We start from the raw sequence: 20,880 nt of genomic DNA, 5'->3' as shown, positions 1-20,880 counted from the left end.
CTAAAACGAAGATAATCGTAGCACCTGCTCACAGGCCGTCAGGAAGATGAGTGGGGACCGCAAAGGTGCCTCGCACTTACTAGGCACTCAGCAAACTCACTGACTGTATCACTCGCCGCCGCCCGCATCCCGATGCCCGCACTCGGCGCGTCGCCCAGTGCCGCGAGCCCGCAGAGGCGCGAACCCACCGCCCCCCGCCCTCCCCTGCAGCCCGTGTCCGCTCCGCCTTCCCGTACTCGACTCCCACAACCCGACGGTCGCGGCGGATAACAACAACCGGCGCGACGGCGCGCCGCCCTCGGGTCAGCCGAGCACTTCCGCTCTTGTCGCCCCGCAGCCCGGGGTCGAAACGCGGCGCACGCGCACGGAGACGGGGCGAGGGGGCCGGGTCCGCAGTGTCGATGGGCAAGATGGGCCGTGTCGCGGACAGTGATTCTGTCGGGGTTCCTCTGCGGCGCGAAGCGGCGACCAGAGCGTGCGAACACTTTCCGCGACGAGTCGCACATTCAGGCGCGAGACGGGCGGCGACGGGGAGGGAATGGCGCCTCCGGGCGGCGAGGCGCCTGCGGAGGGGTTCAGGGGCTCCACTCCCGCTGCCTCGGAGGCCGAGGCGCTGTGTCCCGCGCCGTTCTGCTGCGCACCGGCCACCCCGCAAAGCCACGCTCTCCGCTTCCTTCAGCTCGTCGGAATAAGAAACGGTAGCGGCTCCCGCGGCCGTCCTCAGCGGCACAGGGGCGCGGCCATCTTGGGGGCGGGGCCGTTCCCTGGGAGCAGTGCGGGTCCCGGTCCGAGGGAGTCAGGCCCTGTCTGGGGAAGAGTCCGGGAGGAGAGCCTGGGCGCGGGGCTGGAGGGCAGCCACACCCACAGACGCGGACGCCTCTGCCCGATTTCCTGAAAGAAATCGTGCTGCTCCAGTTTCAGGGACCCCGGGCGTCCTGGGAGAGTGTGGTTTTGCTGACAGCACCGCCTAAAGAAGCAGAGAGTTTTGGTCTCTGACAGTGGCAGCCACTGGTGGCGTGGCCGCTAATAAGGCCTGTCAGTGCCGTTGAGGAAAGTTTGCTGTTTCCGTCAGGGTGTGGGGAAAAGAGGCCAAGTGTGTGGCGCCCTTGTAGCTGCCCGGGCCCCGAGCAGAACCCTGGGCCGTGCGTGGTCGGGTCTCAGGTCGGATGTGCCCGATTCCTTGTGAGCTCGAGCCACAGGTGCCACGCACTGCGAGGGAAGCCTGTGGCAAAAACCGTCACGCAGTCCCGCGTACACGTAGGTAAGCTTCCACGGGAACATACTGCCTTCTCCCGGTCTTTCCCTTTGCCTTCTAGGAGTGAACTAAGGTTCCCCGGTGGTTTGGGGGATTCCTAGCCGGGATCTACAGCGCAGAGTTCTGGGAAGTGACGGCCCAAGCCTTTAGGATCCCAGGGGCAGAGCCCGCTTTCCCTGAGGCGCGTGAGTGGGTACTGCTGCCCGCCGTGAGTGCATTCCGTGTGCGTTTGTAAGTGCCGGCCAGGCTTGGAGACGCCGCCTGTTTATTTCTAGAGAAGAGACCTGCTGTCCTTCTTTTGGGCCATCACGGTGGGGAGGCAGGAAAGGTTGAGCAGAGTTGGTATGCTAGTGTCCCGAGCACAGCTGAGAAACCCCCAGCTGCAGAAGTCCCTGGTGCTGGGCCCTGGTCAGACTCTCCCGGATCCTCGTAAGACACGGGCAGGTGCTCGCACAGAAAGACTAGACCGAGCGGTTGGCGTGGGGCCTGGGGAAGGACACGTGTTTGTTACTCAGGCAACGGTAGCATTTCTAGTGTGGCTTCGCCATTTCAGACCGGGAAGCATGCAAGGTGTTCTTCCGGTCCGGCCTCTGCCGGGGATATTCGGATAGATCAGTGCATAGGGGAGAAGGCTTGTCTCCAGCACTTTCTGGCCCCTTGGGTCACAGCTGAGGACCACCTGCCTAAAGGGGTGTTGTGACTGACGTAGGGCGCATCTTAGAGCCCCAAGCCCAGGATTTAGCCCACGTCAGGCTCCTGGTTTGTGCTGGTGGTTTACGTGCATGTTGGTGCTGTTGCTGTACCTTCCCATAGCGTGGGCTTCCCCTTTGCTGCCTTCTTGCACAGTCGTGCCCGTGCCCGGTTCCATCCTTACCCAGGGTCACCACTCATACTCACCTGAAAACATTTTTTCCTGTCGGCCACTAGACTTCTAAGGAAGTGAAAATTAATTGTAAAGGGTAAACCCAGGAGGCCCGGATTGCTCGAGGCCCGTACATTCCACGGAAAATCCTGTTGCAGGAGCACTGGTCGTTATCTGGCTCCTGGGAGACCACCGCTAAGCCCCTGTCACATTCTGCCTAGTGAGACTGTAGTCTGAGCATCGCTGTTCCAGTGTGGCCCGAGAGCGTCTGCAGACAGTGTGACTCAGGGTGAAGGTCTGGGTTTGCCTGCGTGAGGCCCTGGGCCGTGCTGTATTAGTTTGGCCTCCGGAGGGCAGTAGCCTGAGTAGCTACCGTCAGTCACAGGGATGCCGCCTGCCAGCACAACCTCCTGTCAAGGCCCCCGCCCCCAAGGCTGTAGCGAGCTTCCTTGGCTGGCGGCGCATGGCAGGTTTTGTCACACACATCGTTCCTGGGAGAATGAATCGGTGACCTTGGGACTCCTTTGGGGGGGCAATCACTGCCATGTCATGACCGTCTGCTAATGGGCCTCACCCCTGCCCCTCTTCCCTTTGCTCTTCTACTCCGCACGCTTTCCCTACAGTAAGTCCTAACCATGCATCAAACAGCTCAGGAGGCCTCACAGAACTTGGAGAGGCAGCACAGCGTTTCTGAGTCCCAAGTCCTAGGGCATCATGGAGCCTGAGGGGGGCCTTGGAGACCCGCGTCCCACTGTTGCTGCAAATGTTCGGATGGGTACTCACTCTCTAGTGTGTTTTTGCCATCCCAGGACGTGGACCTTCTGAACCCAGTTTTAGTCCGCCCTCAGCAACACGCGGGTCACAGCAGCGGCATCTGGAAGGCCTGGAAGGTGCGGCAGTGCTTTTCCATGGCTGAGGAGCAGAGGGCCTGGTGCCATGTTCTGCCGAGAGTCCCTGGTACCTTCCTCTTCCTGGAGTTCTTCCCCACAATGGCCAAGGTGACAGGCCCATCATACAATGCTTTGATGGTACTCTGCTCTTTGAACTGCATGAGTTTCTGTCAAGAATGGAAGGCCAATGTCAGGTGTTCTCTTGGCTGGACCGCACTGCCCTCTCTCCAGCCTACCCTATGGATGCCACAGGCAGGAGCAGACAGGAGTGAGGGGCGCTGCTGTAGTCAGAAATGAAGGTCTTTGGGGCCAGTCCCTGCAGTAACCTGTGCTTTAGAGTCCCCTCCTCTGTTGAAGTCACTGTCTTCTGTGACTTTATCAGTTATTTTGGCCAGTTATCTTTTCAGTAGGTAACTTTTGGTGTATTACTGGTTCATATAAAAAAATTATTGTCTACAATCAAAGAGATTTTTACATTTCTGCCCGCTTTGGTTATCTCTATATGGATTTCCTATTGGTTAATTATGTTGAAGCACAAAACAAAATTCTTAATGTCCATCTCTACAATGAATTTCCCATATCTAAGCCAGGGATGACCCATGAATTACAGTTATTTAAATTTCATTTTGTTGTCTATAGTAAATTATCTGATGATGAATAAAGTATGAGCTGTGGGTAAAAGAACGTCCCCTAGGTTCATATTATCTCTATTTTATATGAATTCACTGATGCTGAGTAGGAGTTGAACGCATTCCTTCCTATCTTCATTCATTACATTCATAGGGATTTCTCTGAGATGAATTGTCTCACGCTTGCCAACAGTGCAGCCATATCTGTATTTGGGATTTACCAAATATAATACATTTGAAGGGTTCTCCCCAGGAAGAATTATCTCACATTGACAAGGGTGAAGTCGTGTCTAAAGGCCTTTCCTCATTCAGATCATTTATATGTTTATATATATTTATTTCATTTATATTCATTTCAGTGTGAATGCTGTGATGTTGAGTAAGATGTGAGGATTGGCGAATTCAACACATTTGCAGGATTTCCCTCCAATAGGAATTCTCTTATGTTGAGTAATATGTAGGTATTGGCTAAGGTTTTTCCATGTTCCTAACATTTTTTTAAAAGATTTTATTTATTTATTTGACAGAGAGAGTGAGCAGAAGCAGGGAGAGTGGCAGTTGGATGGAGAAGCAGAGCTCGAACCCAGGACCTGAGCACCATGACCCAAGCTGAAGGCAGACCCCCAACCGACTGAGCCACCCAGGCACCCCTCCGTGTTCCTAACTTTAACAAGGTTTCTATTCAGTATGAATTTTCTAATGCTGAATAAGTTGTAATCCAGAGCTAAATGCATTTGCAAATTGATTTAAATTGTAGGCTTTTCTCTGCATTTTCTGCATTCTCTGATAGTACATAAAGTCTAAGCATTACATAAAAGTTTTTTTTTCCAAAAGACAGCCTCTGTCCTTGAACAAATGAGTAGAATTCTTTTCATGTCCATTTCATTTCAAGGGGGTTTCTTTTGCGTAAGCAACTTGCTTTATTGTAACTAAATTTATTTGGAAATTTTTATATATAATATTTTATATATAATATTGTGGTTCTCTCATTTCTTTTGTGAAAATGCTCTTGTTCAACAACCACTGACTTCAAATGGAAACCTTGACCAGTTACATTTGTTTCTTCTTTTGTCTGTGTGTTTTTCTTTGGTATAGATAACACTCTTTTACTTGAAATGCCTCCCCTTTCCCCTCTGCATCTCAAAGCAACCTTTGCATTGTCACTTTATTTTCTGAAATGAAAATTGTATCATCCTCAGTATGCAGGGACCTCCTAGCTGGATACCAACTAGGGACTTTATAGAATCTAGATTAGCCATCATGTGCGTGTCAGTGATAACTAGTAAAATACATATCCTAGGAAGAATGATACACATCAAAAAGCAAAAATACAACTCTAAATAAAGCTAAGAAGATTGCACATTATCTGTATAAAAGAAAATAAACTGTATTCCTGAATATAAATGCAGTACTATAAAAACCCAATTGCACATAAACCTAATCCACGAACTTCAGGCAATTGGACTCATTATCTTTTAAAAAATTTTTTATTTTAATTAACATATAATGTATTATTTGTTTCATGGGTGCAGGTCTGTGATTCTTCAGTCTTATGCAATTCACAGCACTCACCATAGCATATACCCTCCCCAATGTCCATCATCCAGCCACCCCATTCCTCCCACCCCTCCCCTCCGGCAACCTTCTGTTTCCTGAGATTAAGAGTCTCTTAAGGTTTGTCTCCCTCTCTGGTTTCTTCTTGTTTCATTTTTCCCTCCCTTCCCCTATGATCCTCTGTCTTATATATCAAATTCCTCACATCAGTGAGATCATATGATAATTGTCTTTCTCTGATTGACATATTTCACTTAGCATAATATGCTCTAGTTCCAGCCATGTCATTGCAAATGGCAAAATTTTGGGGGGTTTTGATGGCTGCATAATATTCCATTGTAGATATACACCATATCATCTTTATCCATTCATCTGTTGATGGACATCTAAGCTCTTTCCATAGTTTGGCTATTATGGACATCGCTGCTATAAACATTGGGGTGCACGGGCCCCTTCGGATCACTACATTTGTATCTTTGGGGTAAATACCCAGTAGTGCAATTGCTGGGTCATAGGAATATCTCTATTTTCAACTTTTTGAGGAACCTTCATTCTGTTTTCCAGAGTGGCTGCACCAGCTTGCATTCCCAACAGCAGTGTAGGAGGGTGAATCATTATCTTCAATAGGCTCAGGGGCCTGTAGTTCAATTCTTCATTTTAATTGGCAGGGAAAATATATATATGAAAACAGCCAAGGGTATTCTGATGATAGTTGTAATAAGTGAGGACTTATACTCCATTATAAACTTCACTAAATAAAACGTGGCACACACAAAACTTAAAAAAATAATAAAATATGGTATAGAGCAGATTTAAAAGAGATCACTAAAACAGAATAAGAAATCAGAATCAAGGGTGCCTGGGTAGCTCAGTCATTAAGTGTCTGCCTTCGGCTCAGGTCATGATTCCAGGGTCCTGGGATCGAGCCCCGCATTGGGCTCCCTGCTTGGTGGGAAGCCTGCTTTTCCCTCTCCCACTCCACCTGCTTGTGCTCCCTCTCTCATGATCTCTCTCTGTCAAATAAAATCTTTAAAAAAATCGGAATCAAGTATATGAAACACTGAATGTCTAAAGTTTTGTCAAAAGAGTATGAAAAAATTGAGAGGGGAATTTGATTTACTGTATATTAAGTTTCTATAAATTTAATGCTAGGTTATAACGGTTGACGAAAAAGTAGAAGTGGTCTGGTATATATTCATGCATATATGGAAAATAATATATAATAAAAGTGTTGTGTAAACAAAACCAACCTGGAAGCCATAACGTAAATCCTAGACTTCATTAAAACATCTTTAAGGGATGCTTGGGTGGTTAGTTGGTTAAGCCTCTGCCTTTGGCTCAGGTCATGATCCTGGGGTCCTGGGATCAAGCCCCTCATTGGGCTTCTTGTTCAGCGGGGAGTCTGCTTCTCCCTCTGCCTGCTATTCCCCCTGCTTGTGCGTGCCTTCTCTCTCTCTGACAAATAAATAAAACCTTTTAAGAAATAAAATAAATAAAAATAAAACATCTATAAGATTCAAAAGAGGCACCTAGCAGGTTTAGGAGAACATCTGACTCTTGATCTTGGGGTCGTGAGTTTGAGCACCATGTTAAGTGTAGAGATTACTTAAAAAAAGTTTTAAAAATAGACATGGATATTTCTGATATCCCAGTAGAATAAACATTATAAAAATACAAAAGAGAATATATGCCATGAAAAAATCAAGAGACAAACTGTACATCTGGGAAAATATTTGCAATATTTGTGACAAAGAGTTAATATCCCTGATAAATAATGTCCCCACAAACTCTTCTGTAAAAGAGAACGTACAAATAGAAAAATGGATGAAAAATGTGAAGACCAAATCACAGAACGAGAAAGAAGTTGTCATTATTTTGAAATTAATTTTGTTTTTCTTTTGAATGGTACACTGTGTGGTTATAGTTTCAAAGGTGGAAGAAAGGAAATTCATATTGAGGGGGAAGTGTGAAGAATCTCATATCCATATCTCTAACTCTGACTTTTTTCTAAGCTCTAATTCTACATTTCCAGCTACCTATTGCACTTAATGCTTGGAAATCAAATTCACCTCAAATCTATTAAGACCCAAACTCATCATCATATTTTTAATCCCACGGTAACATACAATCATTGCATTAAAATTACTGAGAAGAGGGCACCTGGGTGGCTCATTCGGTTAAGTGTCTGCCTTCAGCTTAGGTCGTGATCCCAGGGTCCTGGGATAGGACCTTAATAGACAGGGGTGACAGGTCTTCCATTGGGCTCCCTGCTTGGGGGGAGGGAGTCTGCTTCTCCCTCTACCCCTCCCCCTGCTTGTGCTCTCTCTCTCATACTCTCTCTCACGTTTTCTTTCAAATAAATAAAATTACTGAGAAGAAACTGGGACCCTCCTATTTCGCTAGTGGGAATGTCAAAAGGTACAGCCATGTTGGAAAACAGTTTGGCAGTTCCTCAAAAAGTTAAACATAGAGATACCATAGGGCCCAGCAGTTTCACTCCCAGGTGTATACCCAAGAGAATTGAAAACATGTATTCACACAAAGAAAAAAAACTTGTACATGAATGTCCATAGCTGCATTATTCCTGATAACCAAAAGTGGAAATAAGCTGAATGTCAGTCAAGTGATGAATAAACAAATTGTGGTATATCCATACAATAAAATATTACTTAACCATAAAAAGGAATGAAGTACTGATACAATAAACAGTTGTGGATGAGCCTTGAAAACATTGCAAGCAAAAAAAGCCTGACACAAGAAGCCATGTATTCTATGATTCCATTTATAAGAAATATCCAGAATAAGGGTGCCTTGGTGGCTCAGTCCATTGAGCACCCTACTCTTTGTTTTGGCTCAGGTCATGATCTCATGGATCACGGGGTCCAGTCCCACATTGGGCTTTATGCTCAGCAGGGAGTCTGCTTGAAGACTCTCTCCCCGTGCCCCACCCCCAACACTCGAACGCAAGCACGTGCACTCACTCGCTCGCTCGCTCGCTCTCTCAAATCTTAAAGAAAGACCCAGAATAGACAAATCCTTAAAGACATGATGTAGATGAGTGGTTGCCTGTGGCTGAGGGGAAGGGGAAATGGAGTGACTGTTAATGGTTGATTAGCTTGCTAAGGCTGCCATAACAAATTGTCGCAAGTGGATGGCTTAAACAACAGAAATGTATTGTCTCACAAAAAAAAAAAATATTGTCTCACGGTTCTGAAGACTAGAAATCTGAGATCAAGGTGTCACCAGGGCCCATGCTCCCTCTGAAGGTACTAGGGAAGGATTCGTTCCAGACTTCTAGTTTCTGGTAGTTCCTTGGCTTGTAGCAACATAAATATAATCTTCACTAGTGTTTTCCCTGTGTGTGTGTGTCTGTTTCAGTGTCCAAATTTCCCTTTTTAGAAGGGTATCAGTCATATTGGCTTGGAGACCCACCCTACTCCTGTGTGACTTCGTCTTAACTAGTTCCATCTGCGTGACCCTATTTCCAAATAAGGTTGAATTCTGGGGGTTAGGGCCTTAAACATGAAATCTGGGGGAGAGACACAATTCAGCATGTAACAGATGGGTGTGGAGTTTCTTTTGAGAGTGATGAAAATTTTCTCAGAGTTAAAAGAGTGGTGATGGTTGCACAACATTGTGAATATATTAAAAACCACTGAGTTGGAGACTTTGTAATGACAAACTTTATGTTATGTAAATTAAATTTTAATTTAACAATTACAAAAACGCACCTTAAATCCTCTGGTAAGGTCATCTTTTGCAAGCATGGATATGCTGTTATTCACCACTTCTGTAGAATATAAGCTCCCATGAGGACAGGGATCTTTGTATATTTTTGTACCTCAGTGCCTAGAATATTGCTGGGAACATAATAGATGCTCAAAATGTGTTTGTTGGATGACTAGATAAATAAATGGGAGGTTTTGTACCTTATCTTAAGTTTGTGCATCTGAGAGATAATATCTTAAATATGTAACCCTTAAAATTAATCTGCTTTTAAGTACTACAGTCAAACTGGTACTTTGTCTTCTCACTGCAGAAATCTGATTATGACCTTAATAGACAGGGGTGACAGGTCTAATTCAGACTAATAACTGCACAGATAGCCTTTTTAATGAAAAATAGGAGAAAAGTAGCAGAACCCATCATCCCTAAAAAATTTCTCCAAGATGGAATTTCTGACTATCTTCCGTGTTCCTACTCTAATACTTGTTTTTGGATTCCCACTTTCTCAACTGCTCTCCTGCCTTCCATGTAACCTCTCTGGATGGTTCCCCCATTGGCTGAATCCAACTAGAAGCCAGAAGGCAAGAGAGCCTGGTAGATGTAGAAGCCAGCCTCCTAAGACACAGAGGCAGGATAGAGAAGGTGGTGAGTGGATCTGTAGAAGCAAAGAGAAATATCCAACTCTGATATAAGGGGATAAAATTTTCTGAATTGAATTGTCAAGATTTGGAACCCTATGTTAATTGGTGAATTGTGCAAAGTCTTCATGGATTTGGAAATGCCCTTCAGTGTTATCCCTAACTGAGGCAAAGGTGCCAGGACTTGAACTCCACATCTACCAGTTACTGGATAGGGACTGCCCTTGGAGATGGGGCATAACTTTGGTCAGTAACTTTCTTCATCCTAGGGCAATGCCTGGACAGAGATTCGGACGAGTTATTAGCTGCCAAACCTCTAAGCAGCCGAGAGAATGAGTTACTTCGTTCTCAAGGGGGAGACATCTGAGAGGCACACTGCTGTGTATACTGTGTTTTATTACGTTTCTTATCAAGGCTGTATGATGCTTTCAAGACAGACAGAATGGATGACGGTAGGAAGTAATAAAACTGGAACTGGAGTGAGGGCCAAGGGAATGATGGAAAAGGGAAGGCAAGAAGAGTCAAAGACTAAAGAACAAATGACAGGTTCTGCCAAGGTCCAACCTTGGCAGGTCCAGGGATCCCCAAAGGATGGACGGTGTCGGCAAAAGGAATGAGAGAGCCGCTCAACAGGTTGTCTTCAGCAATCGGGCATCTCTAGTTTATTTGATCGGTACGCTTCCTATGTAGGTAGTGTCTAGGGTTACATCAGTACAGAAGGTTTTTTACAGTGAGTAATGGAATAAAAGGGAACAAACAGATTAGTAATAAGTAGTTATAGATAGAGGAAGGGTAGCACTAATCATTGTTTTTAACCTTTAGTAGTACAATAGGAAAAAATTTATATCTAAGGCACACTACATTCTTTTTTTTTTAAAAGATTTTTATTTATTTATTTATTTATTTATTTATTTGACAGAGAGAGATCACAAGTAGGCAGAGAGGCAGGCAGAGAGAGAGAGGAAGGGAAGCAGGCTCCCTGCTGAGCAGAGAGCCCGATGCGGGACTCGATCCCAGGACCCCCGAGATCATGACCTGAGCCGAAGGCAGCGGCTTAACCCACTGAGCCACCCAGGCGCCCGGCACACTACATTCTGATGTGGCCATAAAATGGGCAAGGACTCAGTGGTCTGATTACAAGATACGAGTAAGTCCTTGGGGTCCTGAGAAGGCAGAAAAATGATGTTTTTCTTTGAGGTTTTCTAGTCTTTGTTGTGTGCAGTCCGGAGACTCCACATCTCCGGACGTGGGAAGATAGGGAGCCCCCTATCTCCAGTCCAGAGATAACTGATGATTTTTTCCAGGCTTGTTCATGCGGAGCCATTGCCCTGCAGTTTTTAATGCCCCCAAGTCTCTAGCCCAGGACAGTGGGTCAGAAGTATCTAGTCTAAGGGAGAGATATCAGGTCAGCAGAGATGGCAGGAGCCGTGCAAACCATGCCGTAACCCTGAGAGGCTTGGCCATCTATCAGGGCCTCAGTGGCCCCCAACAGGGTTCTTTAGACTTTCAGTGATCAATGAGATCTTTCCCTTACAGTAACCTCCTATGAGTGAAAACGTTGTGTTCCTATCCTCCACTGGAGTACATGGGCTCTGTTGTGAGTCTGGATAAACATATAAGAAGAAAAGCCTGTGAGAAGAACTTGAAGGAGAGTTTTCTCCTAAGGCAAGTTTTGTTTTATTTTGTTTTGTTGTGTTCTCATCAATCCCTGTCATATCATTGTCAAATGCCTTCTTCATCTAACACAAGTCAAGCCCTGGTCAAAAGGATGAATTCCTAAAAAAAAAAAAAAAAAAGGATGAATTCCTAGTTTGCTAAGAACTTTTATCATAAATGGATGTTGAGTGTTTTCAAATTTGTTTTGCATCAATTTATCATATCAAGTCATTTTTTTTAGAATGTTAATAGGACACATTACATTGCCAGATTTCTCCAAATATCAAACGTTCCTTGCATTCCTGGAATAAGACATTTGTTTATATATTATTGGATTCAGTTTGCTAATATTTAGTTGTGGGTTTCTGCATCCCTTGTTCATGAGAGATACTGGTCTGTACTTGTCTTTCTTTCTTTTTAAAGATTTTTTTTTTTTTTTAAGATTTTATTTGAGGGACGCCTGGGTGGCTCAGTTGGTTAAGCAGCTGCCTTCGGCTTAGGTCATGATCCCAGCGTCCTGGGATCGAGTCCCGCATCAGGCTCCTTGCTCAGCAGGGAGCCTGCTTCTCCCTCTGCCTCTGCCTGCCACTCTATCTGCCTGTGCTCACTCTTGCTCTCTCTCTCTGACAAATAAATAAAATCTTTTAAAAAAATAAAAAAGATTTTATTTGAGAGAGTGAGCACAAGTGTAAATGAGGGGAGGGGCAGAGGGGGAAGAAGAGGGAAAGAGAATCTCAAGCAGACTACCAGCTGAGTGCAGAGCCTGATGTGGGGCTCAATTTCACAACCCTGAGATCATGACCCGAGCCGAAATCAAGAGTCAGGCACTTAACTGACTGAGCCACCCAGGTGCCCCTGAAGATTTTATTTTTAAGTAATCTCTGTACCTGATATGGAGCACAAACTTAAAACCCAAGATCAGGAGTCACCAGCCAGGCACCCCTGTACTTTATTTATAATTAACTCAGTTGCCTGGGTTGTAGCACTCACATCTTATATTTCCTTTCTAGGAGTTCCCAACACCCTTGCAGTGTTATCTCAAAGCAACTTCATGTGTCTTGCCCAGTTCCAAAGCTGTTAGACCAACAAAATATACCTGTCTCTAGATTTCCATGACAATTAGCCTTGTAAAAAGGGAAAGCTAATTAGATGCTTCACTCAAAATGAATTTTCTCAAAACCAATACATAAAAAGTAGGAAATACTTTCAACTAGATTTTTTAAAATTTTTATTTGACAGAGATCACAAGTAGGCAGAGAGGCAGACAGAGAGAGAGGAGGAAGCAGGCTTCCTGCTGAGCAGAGAGCCTGATGTGGGGCTCGATCCCAGGACCCTGGGATCATGACCTGAGCCAAAGGCAGAGGCTTTAACCCACTGAGCCACCCAGGCGCCCCTCAACTAGATTTATAAAAGATCTATCTGACCTATATTCCCTTTTCTCCCTATCACATGTGTATAATCAGTAAACAAAGCATTTATAAGGACCATATTAACAATGCTTATTCATGACACTGACAATATCTAGCCCAACTACCAGCCTCACTGGTATACAGGCAAGGGTTTTATTCATTTTCTTCTCCTTCCATCAGTCTCTGTATTTCTCAGATCTGAGGGGTATTCTTCCATCATGGTGATCTGGTCCTGTCTCAGTCAGACTGCAGTGAGTTCCTTGTCTTCCTGAAAGTCATCGTGGTACAGTGTTTAAAATCATGTGCTCTGGGGGCATCCGGGTGGCTCAGTTGGTTAAGCGGCTGCCTTCAGCTGGGTCATGATTCCAGGGTCCTGGGATCGAGCCCCACATCGGGCTCCCTGCTCAGCAGAGAGCCTGCTTCTCTCTCTCCCCGTCTCCCTGCCGCTCTGCTTACTTGTGCTCTCTCTCCAGCTCTCTGTCAAATAAACAAAATATTAAAAAAAAAAAAAAAAAGACGTGCTCTGGAGCCGAACTGCCTGAGTTCGAAGCCTGCCTCTGCCACTTACTAGCTGTGTGGTCTTAGGCAAGTTAATTAAACTATCTGGGCTTCAGCTTTCTCATTCGTACTATTATAGGAATAATAAGTATACCTGCTTAGCACTACTGAGGGGACTAACTGGAACGAATACCAAGAAAGTATTTAGAACAGTGCCTTATCTGTATTTAGATATTTATCTAAATAAATCAGTGCCTATTTGTATTTAGGTACAGAATAAGCACCATATAAATGTTAGCTATTATTGTCAGTATTTCAAAGTGCATTTGTCTATGATGTTCACTGACATTTTCCAGTTCTGGTTTCTCTTCATAGTAAACTTTTCTTCTGCCTTCCCAGTCCCCTGCCAAAAACAAAATTGTTGGAACAGGCAGTATCATCGTTCAGTTTTTTGACTCCCACGTGGCCATGTAAGGATGGGTCTTGGGCCTGGACTACTGCCTTACCAAGAGATGAAGAGCCCATGCAGCCTGTGCTCATGTGAATATCTTTCCCTATTGCAAGTTCAATGTATGTGCCTTTGTTCTGCTTAAGTGTGTATGTCATATGACACCTGGCCAACCCCACTGCTGGCCAACAAGGGGAAGGGACAGGGTTCTTCTACTGTGGCAGAAGAAGGGTGTGCCTAGGCAAATTGCCCTGGTTCAGCTGTGGAGATATGGCCAAGATTTGGGTGGGACCAGCACCCACTATTGAAGATGATCTTGCTCTGTCTTTTATCTATGGAAATAACGTGCTGTTCCATCCAGTGGTTGACTGCATTGTGATTTCTTTTCCTTGGTGACTCCAGTACCAAGATGTGGTGGGCAGAAGTATTGGAATTATCTCCTGGGGTGCTAACTGGTGCACAGTGTTCTGCTCGACAAAAGCAAAGCAAAACAAAACAAAGCAGCCCACTCAGGAAGTTCATTTTCAAGAAAGACAGGTAGGCCTTGGAGACTCTGATATCATGAACTCCAGGCTTTAGTTCTAGCCCATGCCAACAGGAATTAAGTCATCCTGTCTGTCACTGACTCTCTTTAAAGGTACTCTCTGGTGTGGGAAAACCGAAAGAGCAAAGGTAGGAATACATGTCTCTGGGTCTGAACAAATGTTAACTCACAAAACAAGCAAAAATTCATACACCCATGTCCTTTCTAGAAATGTTCCTTTGAAAATGAGGATTTTCTGCAGAGTTATTGAGAGTTTTCTGGCTGGTATCTTGAATCCAGCCAGAGTCCTTGTAGGATTGACACTCACAACTGCAGTAGGAGGAGAGGAATTCTGTTATATTTTCTTGGTGGTTAGCTCAGGGTATTGAATTAATATTTATTGAGTGAGCATACACCTCTACTACACTACTGGGCCAGGTACTAGGACAGACATAAAACAGACAATGGGGGGGGGGGGGAACGCCTGGGTGGCTCAGTTGGTTAAGCAGCTGCCTTCGGCTCAGGTCATGATCCCAGCGTCCTGGGATCGAGTCCCACATCGGGCTCCTTGTTCTGTGGGGAGACTGCTTCTCCCTCTGCCTCTGCCTGCCACTCTGTCTGCCTGTGCTCTCTCTCTCTCTCTCTCTCTGACAAATTAAAAAAAAAAAAAAAACAGACAATGGGGGGCGCCTGGGTGGCTCAGTAGGTTAAGCCTCTGCCTTCAGCTCAGGTCATGATCCCCGGGTCCTGGGATCGAGCCCCGCATTGGGCTCTCTGCTCAGCCGGGAGCCTGCTTCCCCCTCTCTCTCTGCCTGCTGCTCTGCCTACTTGTGATCTCTGTCTGTCAAATAAATAAATAAAATCTTAAAAAAAAAAAAAAACAGACAATGGGCTGTTAAGCATAAGACAACACTCTTGGCACAGAGAGGCTTTCAGTAGAGCCGAGGGACTGGAACCTGTCTAATTTCAACAATGCTACATAAGCAGGAGGATAATAAATGCATTTCGGGGACTTTAGAAGAACTAGAGAGAATTTCCAAATGACACTGGAAAAGGCTTCCTAGAGGAAGTGGCATTTGAGCGGGTCATTGAAGGGTGGCCAGGGTTTAGCATGCAGAGATGGAAACGAGGGTAAGAGGAGAGGAAGATACCGCAGGCAAAGGAAATAGCTTAAGCAAAGTACAGAGACAGAAAATGAATAAAGGGCATATGTGTAGGAAACACTGAATTCGTATCAAAGGAATGGGTATTAAAGGGATAGGATGTAAAGATGCCTTTGACCAGCCAGATTTGACAGTACCTAAATGCTGGACTAACTTGGATTTTGGTTTTAAGATATTGGCTACAGGGTTGTCTGGGTGGCTCAGTTGGTAGGGTGTCTGCTTTTTTCTCAGGTCGTGATCCCAGGATCCTGGGATCGAATCCCACATTGGGGGTCCTTGCTCAGCAGAGAGCCTGCTTCTCCTTCTGCCTGCTCTGTCTGCTACTCCCCCTGCTCATGCACTCTCTCTCACACACACATAAATAAATAAATAAAATCTTTTTTTAAAATATTGGCTACAAAAATAATGAATACTGTTATGCTGAAAAAAATAAAAAAATTTAAAAAAAAAATAAAATAAAATAAAATATTGGCTACAACCAATGGATTAAGCAATGGCAGGCCAGGTTGAGTGTTGCACTTTTAAAAGTTAACAAGCTGACAAGGGACTCATTTTAGACCTAAAGACATCTCCAGATTGAAAGTGAGGGGATGGAGAACCATCTGTCATGCTAATGGACATCAGAAGAAAGCTAGAGTAGCCACACTTAAATCAGACAAACTAGATTTTAAAACAAAGACTATAACAAGAGATGAAGAAGGGGACTATATCATAATTAAGGGGTTTATCTATCAAGATGATGTAACAGTTATGAATATGCCCCCAACTTGGGAGCACCCAGTTATATAAATCAATTATAAACATAGGGGTGCCTGGGTGGCTCAGTGGGTTAAAGCCTCTGCCTTCGGCTCGGGTCATGATCCCGGGGGTCCTGGGATTGAGCCCCACATCGGGCTCTCTGCTCAGCAGGAGCATGCCTCCCCCTCTCTCTGTGCCTGCCTCTCTGCCTACTTGTGATTTCTGTCTGTCAAATAAATAAATAAAATCTTTAAAAGTAATAATAAACATAAACTCGTTGATAATAATATAGTAACAGTAGACTTTAACACCCAATTACAGCAATGGACAGGTCCTCTAAGCAGAAAATCAACAAGGAAAGAAGGGCTTTGAATGGCACACTGGACGAGAAGGACTTAAAAGATAACGCCAGAGGAGCCTCCATGCTGTTTTCAGAGTGGCTGCACCAGTTTGCATTCCCACCAACAATATAAGAAGGTTCATAGGCAGCCTATGAAATGGAAGAAGATATTTGCAAAGGACACATCTGATAAAGAGTTAATATCCAAAATCTATAAAGAACTTACCAAACTCAACACCCAAAAAACAAATAGTCCAGTTAAGAAATGGACAGAAGACATGAATAGACACTTTTCCAAAGAAGACATCCAGATGGCCAACAAACACGTGAAAAGATGCTCAACATCACTCACCATCAGGGAAATATGAATCAAAACCACAATGAGACACCACCTCACACCTGTGAGAATGGCTAAAATTGACCACACAAGAGGATGCTAAGAAAGCGGAATGCAAACTGGTGCAGCCACTCTGGAAAACAGCATGGAGTTTCCTCAAAAAGTTGAAAATAGAGCTACCCTACAATCTAGCAATTGCACTACTAGGTATTTACCCAAAGGATACAATAATACAGATCTGAAGAGGCACATGCACCCCAATGTTTATAACAGCATTATCAACAATAGCCAAACTATGGAGAGAACCCAAATGTCCTTTGACTGATGAATGGATAAAGGAGATGTGGTATATATTTACAATGAAATATTACCCAGCCACCAGAAAAAAAAGAAATCTTGCCATTTGCAATGATGTGGATACAGCTAGAGTGTATTATGCTAAGTGAAATATGTCAGAGCAAGATGAATACCATATGATCTCACTCATGTGGAATTTAAGAAAGAAAACATGAATATATGGGAAGGTGGAAAGAAAAAAAGGAGAGGGAAACAAGCCATAAGAGACTCTTAATGATAGAGAATAAACTGAGGGTTGATGGGGGAGGTAGGTATGGGATGAGCTAGATGGGTGATGGGCACTTGTTGTGATGAGCACTGGGTGTTTTATGTAAGTGATGAATCACTGAATTGTATTCCAGAAACCAATACTGCACTGTATGTTAACTAAAATTTAAATTAAAAAGAAAAGAAAAAATCAGCTGACATGTAGACCAATGGAATAGAATAAAGAATCCAGAAATAACCATTTACATTTATGGTTAGTTGATTATCAACAAAGTTTCCAAGACAAGCCAAAGGGGAAAGGAAACTATTCTGAACAAATGGTGCTGGGAAAACTGGTTATCCACATGCGAAAGAATGAAGTTGGGTTTGTATCTTATACTATAAACAAAACTCAAAATGATCAAAGCTGAAACACAAAACATAAAATCTTAGAAGAAAACACAATGGGAAAGCTTCATGACATTGGATTTGTCAATGATTTTTGGATATGACGTCAAAAGCACAGGCAGCAAGAAAAATTAATTAGATTACATCAAATTTTTAAAAAGCTTTTGGGCATCAAAGGACACTCTTTTAAAAAAATTTTTTATTTTTTAATTCACATATAATGTATTATTAGCCCCAAGGGTACAGGTCTGTGAATTGCCAGGTTTACACACTTCCCAGCACTCACCATAGCACATACCTTCCCCAATGTCCATAACCCCATCTCCCTCTCCCTACTCCCCTCCCCTCGGCAACCCTGAGTTCGTTTTGTGAGATTAAGAGTCTCTTATGGTTTGTCTCCCTCCTCATCCCATCTTGTTTCATTTATTCTTTTCCTACCCCCAAACCCCCCACGTTGCCTCTCAACTTCCTCAAATCAGGGAGATCACATGATAATTGTCTTTCTCTGACTGACTTATTTTGCTTAGCATAATACCATCTAGTTCCATCCACATCATTGCAAATGGCAAGATTTCATCTTTCTTGATGGCTACATCATATTCCATTATATTTATATACCCCACATCTCCTTTATCCATTCATCTTTGATGGACATCTAGTCTCTTTCCATAGTTTGGCTATTGTGGACATTGCTGCTATAAACATTCGGGTGCACATGCCCCTTCAGATCACTACATTTGTATCTTTAGGGTAAATACCCAGTAGTGCAATTGCTGGGTTGTAGGGTAGCTCTATTTTCAACTTTTTGAGGAACCTCCATACTGTTTTCCAGAGTGGCCGCACCAGCTTGCATTCCCACCAGCAGTGTAGGAGGGTTCCCCTTTCTCCGCATCCTCACCAGCGTCTGTCATTTCCTGACTTGTTAATTTTAGCGATTCTGACTGGTGTGAGGTGGTATCTCATTGTGGTTTTGATTTGTATTTCCCTGATGCCGAGGGGTGTTGAGCACTTTTTCACGTGTCTGTTGGCCATCTGGATGTCTTCTTTGCAGAAATGTCTGTTCATGTCCTCTGCCCATTTCTTGATTGGATTATTTGTTCTTTGGGTGTTGAGTTTGGTAAGTTCTTCGTAGATTTTGGATACTAGCCCTTTATCTGGTATGTTGTTTGCAAATGTCTTCTCTCATTCTGTCAGTTGTCTTTTGGTTTTGTTAACGGTTTCCTTTGCTGTGCAAAATTCATTTTTGCCCTTGCTTTCAAAGGCCACTATTAACAGAGCAAAAAGACAACCCACAGAATGGAAGAAAATCATTGCAAACAACCCAGTTAATAAATGGACAAGCAGGAGCGCTTAGGTGGCTCAGATAGTTAAGTGGCTGCCTTCGGCTCAGGTCATGATCCCAGGGTCCTGGGATCAAGCCCCACATTGGGCTCCCTGCTCAACAGAGACCCTACTTCTCCCTCTGCCTCTGCCTGCTGCCCTGCCTACTTGTGCTCTCTATCTCTGTCAAATAAATAAATAAAAATCTTTTTAAAAAAATAAATGGGCAAGGAACTCGAATAGACATTTCTGTAAAGAGGATATACAGAATGTCAATAAGCACATGAAAGTATACTCAATATCCGCAATCAGGTAAATAGAAATCAAAACAAACTACAATGAGATACCACATCATACCTATTAGAATGACCATTATAAACAAACAAACGAACAAAAAAAAAAAACAGAAAATAACAAGCATTTGCCAAGAATGTGGAGAAATCAGAACGCTTGTGCATTGTTGGTGGGAATCTAAAGTGATGTGGTTGCTGTGGAAAACAGCATGGTGATTTCTCATAAAAAATTAAACATAGAATTACCACATGATCTAGCAGTCCCACTTCTTGGTGTATACACCAAAGAATTGAAAGCAGGGACTCAAACAGACATTTGTATGCCATTGTTCACGACAGCATTATCCACAATAGCCAAAAGGTAGAAACAACCCAAATGTCCCATGAGTAAACAAAATGTGGTATTTACACATAATGGAATATCATTCAGCCTTAAAAAGAAATGAAATTCCAGGGTGCCTGGGTGGCTCGGTCATTTAAGCATCTGCCTTTGACTCAGGTCCTGATCTCAGGGTTGGGGGATCGAGCTCCGGTTCGGGCTCCCTGCTCAGTGGAGAGCCTGTTTCTCCCTCTCTCTCTTCCCCTCCCTGCCCTGCTGGTGCTCGCTTGCTCTCTCTCTCTCTCTCCCATTCTCTCTCAAGTAAATAAGTAAAATCTTTTAAAAAATTAAAATTAATGAAATTCTGTCATGTGCTACAATATGGATGAATTTTGAGGACATGATGTTAAGTGGAATAAGCCTGACACAAAAGGATAAATGCTGTATGAATCCACTTATATGAGGCACCTAGAGTAGTCAAATTCATGGAGACACAAAATAGAGAAGTGGTTTCCTAGGACTGAAGGGAGGGCGAAACGAGAAGTTATTGGTTAAGAGGTACAGCATTTCAACTTGGGAAGGTGAACATTTTCTGGAGATGGATGGTGGTGATGGTTGCATAGCAGTGTGAATGTACTTAATGCCCCTAACAATGTACTTAAAATGGCAAATGTTATGTATATTTGAACATAATAAAAAAGTTCAGCTGGCAACAGTGCAGAGAGAAACTTGAGACAAGTAGTTCTGCCAGGAGGAAATGGCCATGCTCCAGATTTGACACAATGCAATCTGGACCAATACTATCTGAAAGCAGAGGGGAACCCTGCAGGTCTGATGGATCAGACTCAGAAGTTCTGTGTTGGCAGATTTTTACTCCCTGTTTCAATCTGAAAACATTTAGACCTGTAATATTTGTTCAGTGCCATCTAGTGAAGAAATAGTCTGAAGTCAACCCACGCATGATTACTTATGCTTCCTGGACTGGGTCTACTTTTTATTTAAACAACTTTGACTCAAAATTCCAAGCGTTATCACTGCAGTAGCAAAAATGTGTAAGCAGCTTCACTGAGGATGATGTACATACTGTAAAATTCACCTGTGTTAAGTTTACTTCTTCCTTTCCAATCAATATGCCATTTATTTCTTTTTCTTGTCTTATTGCCTTAGCTAAAACATCCAGTACAACATGGAATGGAAGTGACAAGAGTGAACATCCTTAGGGCGCCTGGGTGGCTCAGTGGGTTAAGCTTCTGCCTTTGGCTCAGGTCATGATCTCAGGGTCCTGAGATCAAGCCTGCATTGGGCTCTCTGCTCAGCAGGGAGTCTGCTTC

This window comes from Lutra lutra, chromosome X (genome assembly GCF_902655055.1).
Source record: "Lutra lutra chromosome X, mLutLut1.2, whole genome shotgun sequence".
NCBI classification, from domain to species: domain Eukaryota; kingdom Metazoa; phylum Chordata; class Mammalia; order Carnivora; family Mustelidae; genus Lutra; species Lutra lutra.
This window is presented reverse-complemented; position numbering follows the sequence as displayed.